Here is a 15,595-nt window from a genome sequence, read left to right as displayed (position 1 = left end):
GAGCGCTTGAGCCTCTAATGAGAATAAACTCATTTAAATAATGATTTAATTTGTAATGACGGAAGGAAATTTGAGCAAAATATCCGAAGCGACATATTAAGAACTATCGAGTTGGTTAACCAAAATGACTTTTTAGAATAGAAAACCTCACAATTTTCAAAAGAAACGCATTCCTTACTGAATAAAATTTTTTTTTTTGAAACTAGAATCCAGATTTTCTCCAAAAGTATCCCGAGATAAAAATTTTAATTACTGAAAAAGTCTTGAAGCCTGGAAAAGTATGAAAAAAGTATTGAGATTATGGAAAAAGGCCTGAAAACGTACGAATTTAAAAACAAAAGTATTACATTGATTGAAGCTTTTAACTTCGGTCAGAAAAAAGTTTTGATGCCCAGTTTTTTTTTTTTCTGTCAAGGCATTTAAATTTGGTCCAGAAACAGTATTTGAATTTAAGACTTTCGTCTGGATACGCTGTGAACACTGAAAAATACCGAAAAAGTCTTGACATTCCGTACCTCTTCGAAGTAATTTCCAAATTCCAAAGGTCTTATTTTTCCATACTTCTTCAGGTCTTTCAAAAGTCCTGAAAAAGTATAGTGATCTTGGGAACTATAAGGATTCGTCTTATTTCGAAACTCTGAGTCTTATTTTCCAAAAAAAGATTTTACTCCTGACATTTGCATCATTAAATATGCATTACCCTTTATTCTGGCTAGAAGAGGCGACAAATTCTTTATAAATTTTGCTGTATTTTTAGCATTATAAAAATCTTTGTCATACGCTTTCTCACACGGAAAAAAATTTTTAGCTGCAGCAACGAGCTGGATAGCTGTCTCTCCTATCCACGGCTAACTAACCTTTGGATAGTTAGCAGAGGATTGTTATTTTGGCAATCCACAATTGACAGGTTACTATTCTTGTGAAAACAGCGTGCCTACTCGTTACATTAGCTACACTTTGGATAGCTGTGGTAGCTATCCAAAGCCTGACAAGCTGGTATCGCTGTAGTAGCTATTTAGGATTGCGTATATGCATAACTATAAGTATATAGACATACGAAGTACAAACAATATATTAATATACATTTACTAATTTTTAAAATTATTATCTAATTAATTTTATACTAAATTTGATGCACCAAATAAACGCCAACTTGAATACAAAATCTTATGCTAAATTTTTAATAACTATATGGATTATTTTAGTCATTGTTAATAATAATTTGGTGGATCTGTCAAAAAAGAAAGGTTATGAACACAACAGCTGTTGACATTGAGATTATGTCGAACCTGACGAGTTGGTTAGCCACGCTAGCTATCCAGTCGGCTGGAATAACTAACCGATTGTCTTTTTAATATATCGGGCTTGATTATTAAATCAACTATCCTTTTTTAACTATCCAAAGTCCAAACGCCTCGTGACTGCAGCTAAAAATTTTTTTTTATCACTGATGCATGTAAAACCGCGTTTTACATGCCTGTGCGCAGTGGATAAACTGCGTCATTTTCCTACTGAGAAGGTAAACGAGGTTTTACGTAAAACGCTTTAGGCTTGGACGCAGGCACAAGTGGTTTTACACAGAGGCATAAGTCGTTTTACAATATCACAACGCACTGCAACGCACGCATAAAGTGTTTTGCTGAGATCAGAATTAACGTCGCCCCCTTAGGGTAACTTATAATGATTAGTCAAGTCACTAGATGTCGACACTAGTTTTGGGCTTTATATTTTTTTTCATGTCTCATTTTTTTTTTTTAATTTTTTTTTTTCATGTCACACAACCAAACTTGTACAAACTTGTCTGTGCTTGACAGTTATTGCCTGCGTCGTTTAGTAGATTAATAATCAAATCTTTATAATAAAGTTGTTTGTCATGCAAAATAATTTAAATTTTGACAAAGACAAATTTTGTTCAAGTTTAATGATTAAACTTTATTTAATAATTAAAAAAACATATATTAAAAATTATTAATGGGTTACATAACCTAAAAAATATTGAAGAGTTAAATAATATGAAAATTATTTAAATAATGTTAAAAACATTTTTTTTGTTTGTTTTTTTTTTTATCCTTTTTTTTACATAAAAAAAAAAAAAAAAGCTGATAAAAATTTAATTTAGTAATGTTAAAAAAAACTTGTTTTGTTTGTTTTTTTTTTTATCCTTTTTTTTACATAAAAAAAAAACAAAAAAGTTGATAAAAATTTAATTTAGTAATGTTAAAAAAAACTTGTTTTGTTTGTTTTTTTTATTCTGTTTTTTTACATTAAAAAAAAAAATAAGAATTATTTAATTACGTTTGTTTTTATTATTCTTTGTAAATTTTGATATACAAAATAGAGAAATGCACTGTTCATATTTGAGCTCTAGTTAATATTGTGTGTGTGATCAATAAAAAACTAATAAAACAGTAATCAACAGTTTGTTGTAAATGAAATTTTTTTAATTTATATTTATCATTTATTATACATTAGATTTTTTTTTTTTTAGATTCTGGCTTCGCCTCGCTGCCGCCTTGGGCGCTTCTATCCTACGCCTCGACTGTGGTTCATGCCACAACATGCTCGATTTGACAATCACCTATTTTACGCCCTCGTATCACAAATATCTATTCCGTGCAACTATTGAAATAAATTTTATCATTTTTAAAAAATAAAAATTTAATTTCAGCACAAAAGAATAATAGTTATGGGTAGTTTTCATGGAGAAGATAAGTGAATAGTCTATTCTACAGAACGCAATTAACTCGATTATAAAAATTTGAACTGTGGCAAAAACCTTTTTTCGTTCTATTCAAGGGTAAAATTACTTGGATTTAGGTTTTAATTCTAATTTGCTAATGTTTTTCTTTTTTTCTTTCAAGTAGTACTTCTTATGAGGCGGTACGAAAATTTTCAATAATCAATCATTATATACTGAAATTCAAGTTTTTTTTTTGAACTTTAGAAATTTTTTATTTATAATAAATACATCTGGGTTAAAATATCATAATCATTTTATACACAACAGGGCCTTGAACCTTTTTTGGTTTTCCTAAAACGAAGTAATTTTTTTCTTAATCAAGGAAAAATTTTTTATCAGTTTATATAATTTATATTCATGCATGAATATACATGTATATCATGTAAACTGATGTGGTCAGGGAAATACCAAAAAAAAAAAAAAAATATGCGTGGGCGGAAGTGATTATAATAACATACCGATAGTATTAAAAATTTAAACAAGTCTCATTGAATATAAACATCGTTTATACACGGAAAAAAATTTTTAGCTGCAGTCACGAGGCGTTTGGATAGTTAAAAAAGGATAGTTGATTTAATAATCAAGCCCGATATATTAAAAAGACAATCGGTTAGTTATTCCAGCTGACTGGATAGCTAGCGTGGCTAACCAACTCGTCAGATTCGACATAATCTCAATGTCAACAGCTGTTGTGTTCATAACCTCTCTTTTTTGACAGATCCACCAAATTATTATTAACAATAACTAAAATAATCCATATAGCTATTAAAAATTTAGCATAAGATTTTGTATTCAAGTTGGCGTTTATTTGGTGCATCAAATTTAGTATAAAATTAATTAGATAATAATTTTAAAAATTAGTAAATGTACATTAATATATTGTTTGTACTTCGTATGTCTATATACTTATAGTTATGCATATACGCAATCCTAAATAGCTACTACAGCGATACCAGCTTGTCAGGCTTTGGATAGCTACCACAGCTATCCAAAGTGTAGCTAATATAACGAGTAGGCACGCTGTTTTCACAAGAATAGTAACCTGTCAAATGTGGATTGCCAAAATAACAATCCTCTGCTAACTATCCAAAGGTTAGTTAGCCGTGGATAGGAGAGACAGCTATCCAGCTCGTTGCTGCAGCTAAAAATTTTTTTCCGTGTACGATCATCTTTCCAATTTTTTTGAATTTTTAATAATTATTAAGATATAATATATATTGATCACTATTGCTAATTTTTATAAATGCAAAACTCAAACTTTGGTTATTGAATAATGTGTATAAAAAAATAAAATTATTGTATAATAATTTTAATGATTCAACATCGATATATCACTGCCCAGTATTATTTAAAAATAATATACATATATTGATTTTTCTACTTTTTCCTTAGGTTCCCATTTATATTGTTTCCGTAAAAATTATTGGGTTATTATATCAATTTGTTTCTTTAATTTTTTTTTTTCTAGCATACATAGTAATTAAAAAAAAAAAATAATCTATATGCTTGGCAGAAAGTAGTTATCAACATACTGATAATAAATAAATATCGTTAGGGGATGATAAAAAAACTCAAGACTTTTTAAACAAATCTCCACAAAATTGGGATAGCATTACTTTCCATATTTCTGATATTGTAGACAACATATATAGTATAATGATCTTCGTAATTATAATAATACAATAGCATTTTTAAATAAATTGTCGTCACTTCCAACAAAAATTCATGGTTATTCAGCTTTATTACTTCAAATGATAAAAAATAATCATTTGCATAACGAGGAAATATTTGAATTTGCTTTTCTAGTGAAGAAAGTGCAAGAAAGTTTCAAATCATCCAATGATCATAACCTCAAGCTCAAGCTGGATAATTTGCATTCAAATTTACCGGTTTTAATAAGAAATTTAATATGGAATGGAACTTGTAGAATCAAAAACGTTGACAAAAATGAATATTTATACGCAGCAAATGATTATTTTTCGATACCTGCCGGGTCAGCTAAACGAATGAATGTCGGATCTCATAGACAAATATTCACTTGGATTCCCGGTAATTCAGTAAACAATGGTGTTTGGAAATTTGAACCGTCAGATTGTCCTACGTGTTTTTTGATAAAGAATACTTTTTGGAATTATAACAACTATCTGTTCACAAGAGTTCAATACAGTTTTCTTCAATTTCATTATATATTAGTTGGAGAAACATTTGGTCGAAATAATCGAAATCCAGAGTTTACTTGGAAACTCGAACCTCGAATTGTTTTGAATTGAAATGTTTTCAAATTGAGGAGTAAACATGGGAAAGGGGAAGTGCACGTCACTGATAAATATGACTCCGAACGACGAAACGTTGGCTTCGACTATTCCAGTTCTGACTATTGGGAATTAGAATGTTAAATGCCAAATAAATCAATATACTTGCAAAATCATCCCTTAATTGACTTTTGTTATTTTTTTTTTTTATACAAATAATAGATATTATTTTTTCTTATACTTTTTCATTAGCTTCCCATTAATATTGTTTATACGTTGAAACTTAACTATTTTTTTCTTTAATTGTTTTTTAGCATAAGTATATATGCTATCAAAAAAGTGGGAAAAAACCCGAAATAACATCAGAGGGACCAAGTGATTAATGACATACTGATAATAAGAAGTTGGGCAAATCTCAACTTAAGTTTTTAATTAATAAACAATATACACCAAAATTCGTATAATATGATTTTAAATAAATGACATATAGGTAAACAAAAGGTAGCTAAAGTAGTTCCTCTTCAAGAAGTTATGTTCAAGAGATATATAACAAGTAATAAGTTGCTTAGAATAAAAAATTTAATAATCACAATACCACAAAAATAAAAATTCAACTGAGTATTAATAATTACAAAATGATTTTTAATGAATTTATATTTATATTCTTTGTTGATTTATAATAGATATATAAATATATTTAACAAATGAAATAAAATGATAATAATAACAGGTCAATCAAATTTAAAATAAAAATCGAGTAGAAACGTTATCAAATAGATTTGATAACGAATTAGTTTTTAGATTTAGTATTTTATAAATATAAAAATTTCATAACTTTAGATTACGTTAAAAATAATTTTTAGTATTTTCTATGGTAGAAATAATTCCTTCGACTTTTCACAGACCCTTTTCCGAATTCCCTCCGACTGTTTCTTTACTTATAGAAGTCAAGGTATTTCTCTGATTTTTTCATCTTTTCTCGGACCATTTTTTTCGTGTATAAAAAATCCCAGAAAAATATCTCTGACTTATTTTTATCGTCGCATATAGTTACAAAAAAAATAAAGGTTGATGACCAAAAAGCGGATTTCAATAAAGCCACTACTTAAAAATCGTGTGAAAATAAAATAAATATGGCAGTTGAATTATTTTAATTTTGATAAGCTTAATATGATAGGTATAATAATATGAGTAATAATAAATCAAAATAATATAAAATTGAAACTTGTTTCAATTGCACGCATTATACATGCAAGTTGGATTTATTGCTTTCCCATGTGACCCTTCGTCTCAAAGCTACAAATATATTTCCATCGATTCGAATCTTAAAAATGATCAGAGATCAGATTTTGTACATAAAAATATACCTTATATATATTCATATCCGAACGCCAAAGTGACCTCAACTTTTTTTTCAGATCAAAGTTCAAACAAAGCAAAGAAAAAAAAAATCTTATTCTACATTTTACAATCAATATTTGAATATATGAAAAAAATTTCCACCTTAACTTGAAATTTAAATAAATAAAATCTGACATAAAAAATTTGGATGGAAAAATTCACAACTAATAAGTTATTGTTCCTATTATAAAAAAGAGAAATAAAGCCTCGCTTCGATTCATATTACTTCTCGCAATAATATTTCATTTGTTTATGTTTATTTAATTAATTAATTTATGTTTTTTAACTGTTGCTAAGTGACAATTTTTGTTTTCAGAGGCATTAATAAATTGACATTAATAAAAAACTATTGAGAGAAATATTTATTAATATTTAATATTTAGTAAAAATGTTGTATACTTTCACCTCCAATAACGAAATTAAATATTGTTTATGCTAAAAATTGTTAACAATTCAGTTTGAAGTTTAACGTAAACAATATTGATTAATTATCATTAGTTTTTTTTTTTTTTTAATTAAAAATGTTTAGCAATTTAATTTGAATTTTTTATGCAATTTTCAATTGAATAAATAAATAAGCATTGATTAATTTATCTTTCAAATTAAATTGTTAAACATTTTTAATTAAAAAAAAAAAAATCAAGCCGAAATTTTGAGATCTATAATCCATGCTCTATATTGATAATTCAATTCCAAAAATGGCATCTCGCCGTTGGGTACAAACCCCACAATGAATAAAAAACAAAATCTGCCACTTTTATATCAAGGTATTCGAAAACAATCAATTATATTGCTACAGACAAATTATCTCTAAGAAAAAAAAAAAAGTAAAAGATCACAGACTATTTCATATACATTGTATATTAAAAATAATTTTTCATTACATAATTTAAAACAATAAAACTGAAATGAATTATATTCCACATTATTTCAATAATTATTATGTACACTGTAACAATGCGTACGTGTGCTGTAAACTAAAAAAAAAAAAGATAGATGATATTACCGGAAAAAACTTTAGGTGGAAAAAGGTTGGAGTAATGGCAGAGAAATATTTCCACCAAGTTGATTTAGATTTTTTTGAATTAATATAATATTCATCTAGAGCTTTTTTTATTTGATTATAGAGTTTACCGAGTCTATCTGTAATCCTCATGTATGGGTCAACTTAAAAAAATTGGAGACAGTCTGATTGTTGATATAAAAAAAAAAAAATTGAGGTTAGACCTTTGGAGTGCCAGCCTAGAGTAATTAAAAAAAAAAAATCTTACTCAATGCAATAATGTATAACAGTGAATGTGGAAAAACGTATATAAACTTAATAAAAATATAAATTTAATTCATATTTTAAACAAATTTAGAAAAAATATGCATTAAATTTAAAATATACACTGCAGATTTGGACATACTAAAATTAAATTTATTAAAAATTTACTTTTAGTTTATTCAGTCTGTAAATTTATTTAAATAGTAATTACGAGAGTCTTTTAATATGGAATATATATTTTGAATTGAACAGAATTAAGTCGATACTTACTGTTTTTTTGGATCGTTACAAGTTAACTTGTAACGATCTGAAAAAATTTGTTTGTTAATTTTATTTTTGAATAGTCAAAAGGAAAAAAAAAATAGTAATTTTAAAATTAATTGACTTAATTTTAAAAATTCAAAAAATCAAAATAAGAAAACTGTCTTGAGTATTAATTTTTTTCCAAAACAAGTCACAATAAATTAAAATTTACAAAATGACAAATTAAAAAAAGTACATAAAACAAATACTCAAGAAAAATAAGCAAAACAATTTTTATCCATTCATTTTTTACGGCTTGGCAGTTAACACACAATGAATGTTCACATGAGAACAAAAAAAAAAATATGATAAGAATAATAATAATAGTTTTAAAAAAATAAAATAAACAAGTCGAAAAAAATGTGACAAAAAGAAAAAAAATAAAATAAAAAACATTGAAAAGTATGCAGCAGCTCGTAAAGTACGCGACTAATTCGCCAACTTTTTTAAAGCCTCGAGCAGGCGTGTGAACATACGGGACGAATGTCCTGTTACTTTTTTTTTTTTATTTGAAAATTCTCTACATTTTTTTAATTTCATTTTCATGTGTATTTCATTCTATTTTTTTTCTTGTCCAGAATTTTTTTTTCCTTGCTTTTTTTGTGGTTTAAAAAAAAACAAAAAGCTCTAGTAATGAATGGAAATAGAAAAAAAAAATTATATATATTTGAAATCGTGATAAAAATATATAAATTATTAAAGGTATATTATATGTATTATGTATTTTTTGTTTTTATAAAAATATGCAGATGGAAAAAAAGTTTTCTGATATCAGCAAGTTAGTCGTGTGTCTTTTATCTTTTTCTGCAACGACTAAAATAATAACCCACTTTTTTTTAATACGCAAACTAACATTATTCTTTTTTTCTTCTCCTTCTCATTAAATCATTTCAACCACCTTCATTCTTTTTTTCACGCTACTCACCACTTCAGTTCACTTGAAAGAAAAAATTTTTAAATAAAAAAAAAATCAAGGAACAAGAGTATGAGATGCGAGATTTGCGCGCCAAAAGCTCGTTTACGTTTTTTGCTATTTTACAAAATGATTCGATAAACCGTTGGATAAATTTCCAACTCTTTTTACAAAAGAAAAATTAAAGGCTCATTTTTTCTTTGAGGTTTTAATTTATTAGTAGCTTAATCGCAAAAAAATTTTTTTATCATCTTCAAAATAAAAAATATATTATAAACCGTTGAATTTTTCTTTGAACTTTATTTTTAAATTAATCTTAAAAAATTTATTTATGATGTACAAACAAAAACTATTAAATATTTTTACATAACCCTGGTAGAAATAATCTCTCCGGATTTTCTTCAGATTTTTTTGGAAAAAAATTCTTCTTTTCTTTTTCGTATGTACTCTTATTTCTGGTTTTTTTATTGATTTTTTGATTTTTTTTTTGTTGGTTTTTTTAAGCAAAAATTCCGGGAAAAATCTGGAGATATGAAAATAGTCTGGAGATTACTCCGTAAATATCTCCGGAAGTCTCAATTGCGTAGAAATCCGGAGAAAATCCAGACAGATTTTTTCCACCCGGGTTTCAAAATAAAAAATATTATAAACTGTCATATTTCCTTTGATCATTATTTTTAAATTAATCTTACAGAATTTATTTATATACACACAAAAACTATTAAATATTTTAAAACAAAAAATAAAAATCCAAATTGAAGCGTGCAGTATTGTGTTGCCACAATCAATCAAATAAAGAAAAGATTTTATTTAATTATTTCTGTTCGATTTATATATTCATACAGTTGTATTTTTTTGCTAACATATAGTTAATGTATTGTTTATAATATTTAAGATATAATGTCTTCACGTCTTAAGAGGAATGACAACCTTTGAAGACCTAACCTTATCTGTCATTTTTTCCAAACAACTTTTTAATTAGTAAAAAACAATATAAAGACCTAAAATTTGGTAAAGTCACTTATAATATTATAATGCACTGCATGACAGTATCAGAATTTGTTTATTTAACAAAAAAAATTAAAGATTCGTTTATCGACGGAGTTTACAATAAATAAATTTCCAAACAACTTTTTTTATTCTAAAACTTAATTAAATTTTATGAAATTTTACGAGATTGATTAAAAAATTATTCTCTAGTGCATGACACTATTTTATTTGCAAAATACTAAAAAAATTTTTTTATATTTTTACAAAAAAAAAATTTTTTTTACCAGCAATGATAATTTATCCGGGGGAACTCGAAATTAAATTGGTGGCGCTGGGTATGCTATTTTTGTTATGTTTTGGGACTTATTTAACAATTGGCATTTTATTGTTGTGTCAAAAATAATTCCATAAAAAGTTAATTAATGGTTATAAAATTAAGTAATTTACACTTAAGTTAGGTAAATTTGAGTTAGGTAAATTTGAAACGCAAAACATATGGTTAATTATCGGATTAGTGTTTAGTATAAAACTGCAAGTGTAAGCATTGTAATTTTTTGTGGTTATGAATAACTTGATCGATAAAATAAAAACAATCAAAAAGAATCAGTATATAAAAAAGCATATTTATCGTGGATAATCTAAATATGACTGGAAAAATAGTAAGACAAAGCTCTAGAATTAATCTCTTCTCTATTGGTTATCATTTTATTGGCAGCATGTTATTTTTGGGAAACGATTGCATCAAATGCATGAAAACTGATCCTCAAAATTTAAACTTCTTTTTTTATTCTAACATCTTAAATTTTGTAAAATTTTGCATGGGTTCTAATTATTTGGAGATAATATTTAACTTTCAACTACTTAAAAATTCAAAATCGGAACGATAAACACAGATAAGAAAAGCATATATAAAAAATGCATGCGCTAGTTTTTATATAAATTTGCTCCTTTATATATAAAGGAATTAGGTGGACCTTCGTCGAAAAATTCTCATTTTCGATTTGAAGAATACCTGAATACCTGATGTTTATCATGAATTAATAAATTCTGACTGATTAAAAATATTATTTCTCTTATCAAATTTATTTGGTGGACTTATGTAATAATAAAAGTATTACATTTGAGTATGCAATGGTGGGATATATATAGATAGTTGATACGCATGAAATTTGTATAAAAATTAAATAAAATGAGGTCTAAAATAAATATTAATCTTTTATAATTGTTTATAATGCATGTACGGACAAATTGGTATACTGAATAAATATAAGTGATTTTACCACCAGATCGTCTAAAGTATGTCCCAATATTGAATACAATTGGGACTCACAGATGGAGCGAATGTGGTTCTGTTGGTAAAAATAAGGGAACAGTTAGGTCAAAATGAAAGGTTGTCATTCCTCTTAAGACAAATGTAGACGGCACTAAATTAAACCTGATTGGAACTACCCCCATAAAAAAATATGTATCCTGGATATCCGTCATTTGAATCAATCCCGAATATATCCGAGAGTGCGCTACTGGTGTTATTCTTAAAAAATTCCAGGATATATCCGATTGGCGTATATCCAGGATATATACCTATATATTTTTTCGTGGGGGCAGATAGGCCAATTTATCATCAACACTTGACGCATCTTGAATCAATATATTTTTAGCTCCATTGATATCCCTATCAAAAGTGGTTTTACAATTTACCCAATATTGATAACGATCTAGTGATTTTGATGTTATACATAATTTGTTACATTTACAGCATAAAATTGTACTTCTAAGTTCATCAACTTTAACTAATACAATCATTGGTCGGTTTTTAATTTTTTATGTAATAATGATAATGGCAATGAAGTATAACCACGGGCATATTTATTGACTCTGAATTCACTCGCAAATATCAGAGTTTTTTTTACTGGTAATTTATATTTTTTGTCACAATAAGACTGTGTTGTATGAAATTTACTTCACGATCGATTGCTCGATTAGTTTGAATATATTTATCAAATGTTATTATGTTAATCGAGAACATCGTCGCCTACACTAAATCGACTCTGGGATTTTCAATACTTCTAAGCAATATTTAGTTGTCATAATATAATTATCAGGTTTATTTAATTTGGATTTTACACTCAATTTAAAAATCTATTCATAAATAAAAAAAAAATCAGTAATAAATAATAATTCATCACATAAACTCTCACTAAAAAAGGAATAAATTTTTTTTTTTTTTAAATTTATAAAAAAACCATTTATAAATAAAACATACACGGTTTGAATATTTTTTTTTTCTATTACCAAAAATGATAAATTGATCAATAAATATACTCCAATTTTATGCATATAAAAAAGGTAAAAAAAAAAAAAAAACTGTTGAACTTCTGGCGTAGTTAACTGACAGAATTATTACTGATCGAATGAATATGAAATCACTGGATGAATTCAGTACGAAATGATATACAAACAGAGAAACGTCCGGGAAAAAAAAACTGCCTGAAATATTTGTTGAATTTTATATTAAAAAAAAAAAAATTGGTATATGAAGCACAAAAGTAAATCGAATAAACTCGATGATTTGGTTGGCTCTTTGGGTCTTCTTTATTATCTTCTCATTTGAGAAAAAAATATACTCAATATTTTTTACTATATATGTATATAAAAGCAGTTGAAATTGGTATCGAACGAAGCGTATCTACTCTCATATAGTATACTCAAATTCCAACCGAGTTTAACGATAGTATTTAGAAGTTGTTACGAGCCACGTACTCGGACGAGCCAACCCCTTCAACTTCCCTCTTTGCCAACTTGTCTAGCTTTTATTACCTAAACTGATTACTTGAAATTTAAAATATAAAAAACTATTATAATTAAAAAAAGTTATGATTGTATAATTATTATTCAATTATTCATTTATATATTTATTTATTATTTATTTTTTTTTTTTGCTACTGAGTTTTTTTTTATTAATTTTGTAGTCAGCTGTCCATTGATCTAATTCATTTATTTTTCAATTTTTATTTTTTTTTATTTTTATAAATGATTAGAACATCTGAAATAAGGTTAATATATAAATTGAGTTTGACTAAAGATATAGGAAAAAATAAAATATAAAAAAATTCTGTGGCGTAAAAAATTTCAGGGTGTGATGAAAGTGGATACCTTGACAAGATATCTATATACATATACGTATCTGTATATAATTTTAACTATTATTTTACGAAACTGTAGATAGTGTATGTGAATTTTATTACTCTTTTCGATTGATTAGTATAAAAGAACAGAAATAAATTTGCTGACAGTAAAAATAAAATAAAAAAAGAAAGAAATAAAATCAAGATAAAATGAAAATACATTTATATTTTATGAAGAAATTTTTTAATCATAATTAAAAAAAGATATTGTTTTTCATCATAATTAGTTACAAATATATTTTTTTTTATACTTATAGAATAGTTAAATTGAAAATTCATTAGGGTTTTGTGTTTTTATAAAATTCTAAAATAACTAATTATCACCTTTTTTATTTTAACAAGTGGAATATATTATTCATAAGATAAAATTTAAAAATATTAATTCAAAAATAAATTCTATTGTAAAAAAGATGGAAATAATACTTGAAATTTACGTCATTTAAAATCGTTAATTTATTATTTCAATATACACTTAAGAAAATTAACGAAATTGTTTTTGTAAATTTATTTTTTAGCTTTCTTTGAATCAATAAAAAAAATTATTATTTAATTCCCTGGAAGAATTCATCTTAGTTTTGTTAGCTTGAGCCCAGTTTAAAGCTATCTAGAAAATGGACATTTATTAGACTGGAAAATAGGGAGAAAATAGATATTATAAATTGGTTTGAAAACGACTTTAGCGCTCTGCGTCAAATTAAACAATTACATCATTGTTGTTGACACACATTGTTACATACATAAACCCTATAAAAATTATTTTAAAATCTTGGTTTTAATAGCAAAAAGTTTTTTTGTTGTATTAATATTTGAAAAAAACATGTCGCGGGTAAATAAGTCTATATTACATTCTACAAAACAACGTAAAGTGCAACGAATTAAAAAGGCATTAAAATCAATGTCAGCTCATGACTGCAATTTGAATAGTGAAAGTGAGGTTAATAACAATAATTTAATCATTGACAATGACAATAACAGTGGTGATTGTTTATTTAAACAAAACAAAAGCAATGAGAGTGATTATGAAAATGATTCAAGTAGTTCAAATGATGATTCTGATGACTGTGATGGTTACAGTGATCCTTTCATTGAGGATGGTGAAGATATAGATGAAAATACTAGAGGCATTAGAGATATTAAAAAGTGGGCAGTGAACTATCAAATTGAACAAACTCATTTACATCAATTATCGCTAATTTTAAAACGACGATTTTTACCAGTCAACAAAGCAGCATGTGAAATAAAACCAATGCAAGATCACGATAATTCATATGGTGATTTTACATATCTGGGAATTAAACAGGGGTTATTAGCAAGTGTTAACTCAAAACTTCATACGAAGAATGAGTTATTGTTAGTATTCAATATTGATGAAATTAAATTATTTGAATCAGACGTAAAAACAGCTTGGCCGATTCTCTGCTGTGTTTATTTTGATCCAGATATTTATGAACCCTTTACAGTGGCTGTTTATTATGGCAACAGTAAACCAAAAAGTTTGATAGAATATCTACGCCAGTTTGTCATTGAAATGAACCAGCTATCTCAAACAGGAATAAATATCGATAATAGACATTTTTCGGTAAAAATAAAATGTTTTCTATGTAGTCCATCAGAAAGATCATTTCTAAAATGTGTAAGAGATCATACTGCAAATAGAGGATGCGAAAGATGTACTGTAACTGGTAATAAAGTTAATCGTAGAATGATTTTTCTTGGTGTCAACCATTTTATCAGAACTGATTATGAGTACAGAAACTTCGTAGACGTGTGGCATCATACTACAAACGTATCACCATTAATAAAACTAAAACCTCATATAAACATGATTTCGGATTGGTTGCTTGATCCAATGCATACACTGTATCTTGGTGTTATGAAAAAACTCTTTAGAGTATGGACACGTGAAATTAATCTGGGTCATAGAAATGAATTAAGTCGTCGAGTAGAAATGTTAAATAAACATATCCCAAAAGAATATAGGCAAAAAACTCGAGGTACACGTTTTTGGCACAACTATAAAGCTGTTGAATTGAAATTTTTTTTATTAGTATGTGGACCAATTGTGTTACGACGTATTATAAATGATGAAAAGTATAACCATTTTTTACTACTACATGTAGCTTGTCGATTACTTTGTTCAAAGAATGCAATGAATTACATTGGAATAGCCCAAGAATTCTTAGATTTATTTGTTGCAGAATCAAGTGATTTATATGGTCCTTCATTTGTTGTTTTGGATGTTCACAATCTTTCTCATTTGGTTGATGATGTCGACCGTATGGAGTGCAGTTTAAATGAGCTCAACTGCTTCAAATTTAAATCATATCTTGGGAAAATTAAAAATTTTATATATTCTCCGCATAAAGCTTTAACACAATACTACCAGAGTATGCGTAAGCAACAATTGACTAGTTCTTTACCAGAATTACCTCCTGAAATTGAAATTATAAAACAGCTTGACGAAAATTTTATAACAGCCTTAAAATATAAAAGACAGTTTATATCAATAAATGAACCGGATAACACGCTGCTCATAAATGAAAG

Source organism: Aphidius gifuensis, linkage group LG2 (assembly GCF_014905175.1).
Source record: "Aphidius gifuensis isolate YNYX2018 linkage group LG2, ASM1490517v1, whole genome shotgun sequence".
NCBI classification, from domain to species: domain Eukaryota; kingdom Metazoa; phylum Arthropoda; class Insecta; order Hymenoptera; family Braconidae; genus Aphidius; species Aphidius gifuensis.
Note: the sequence above shows the minus strand (reverse complement) of the source record.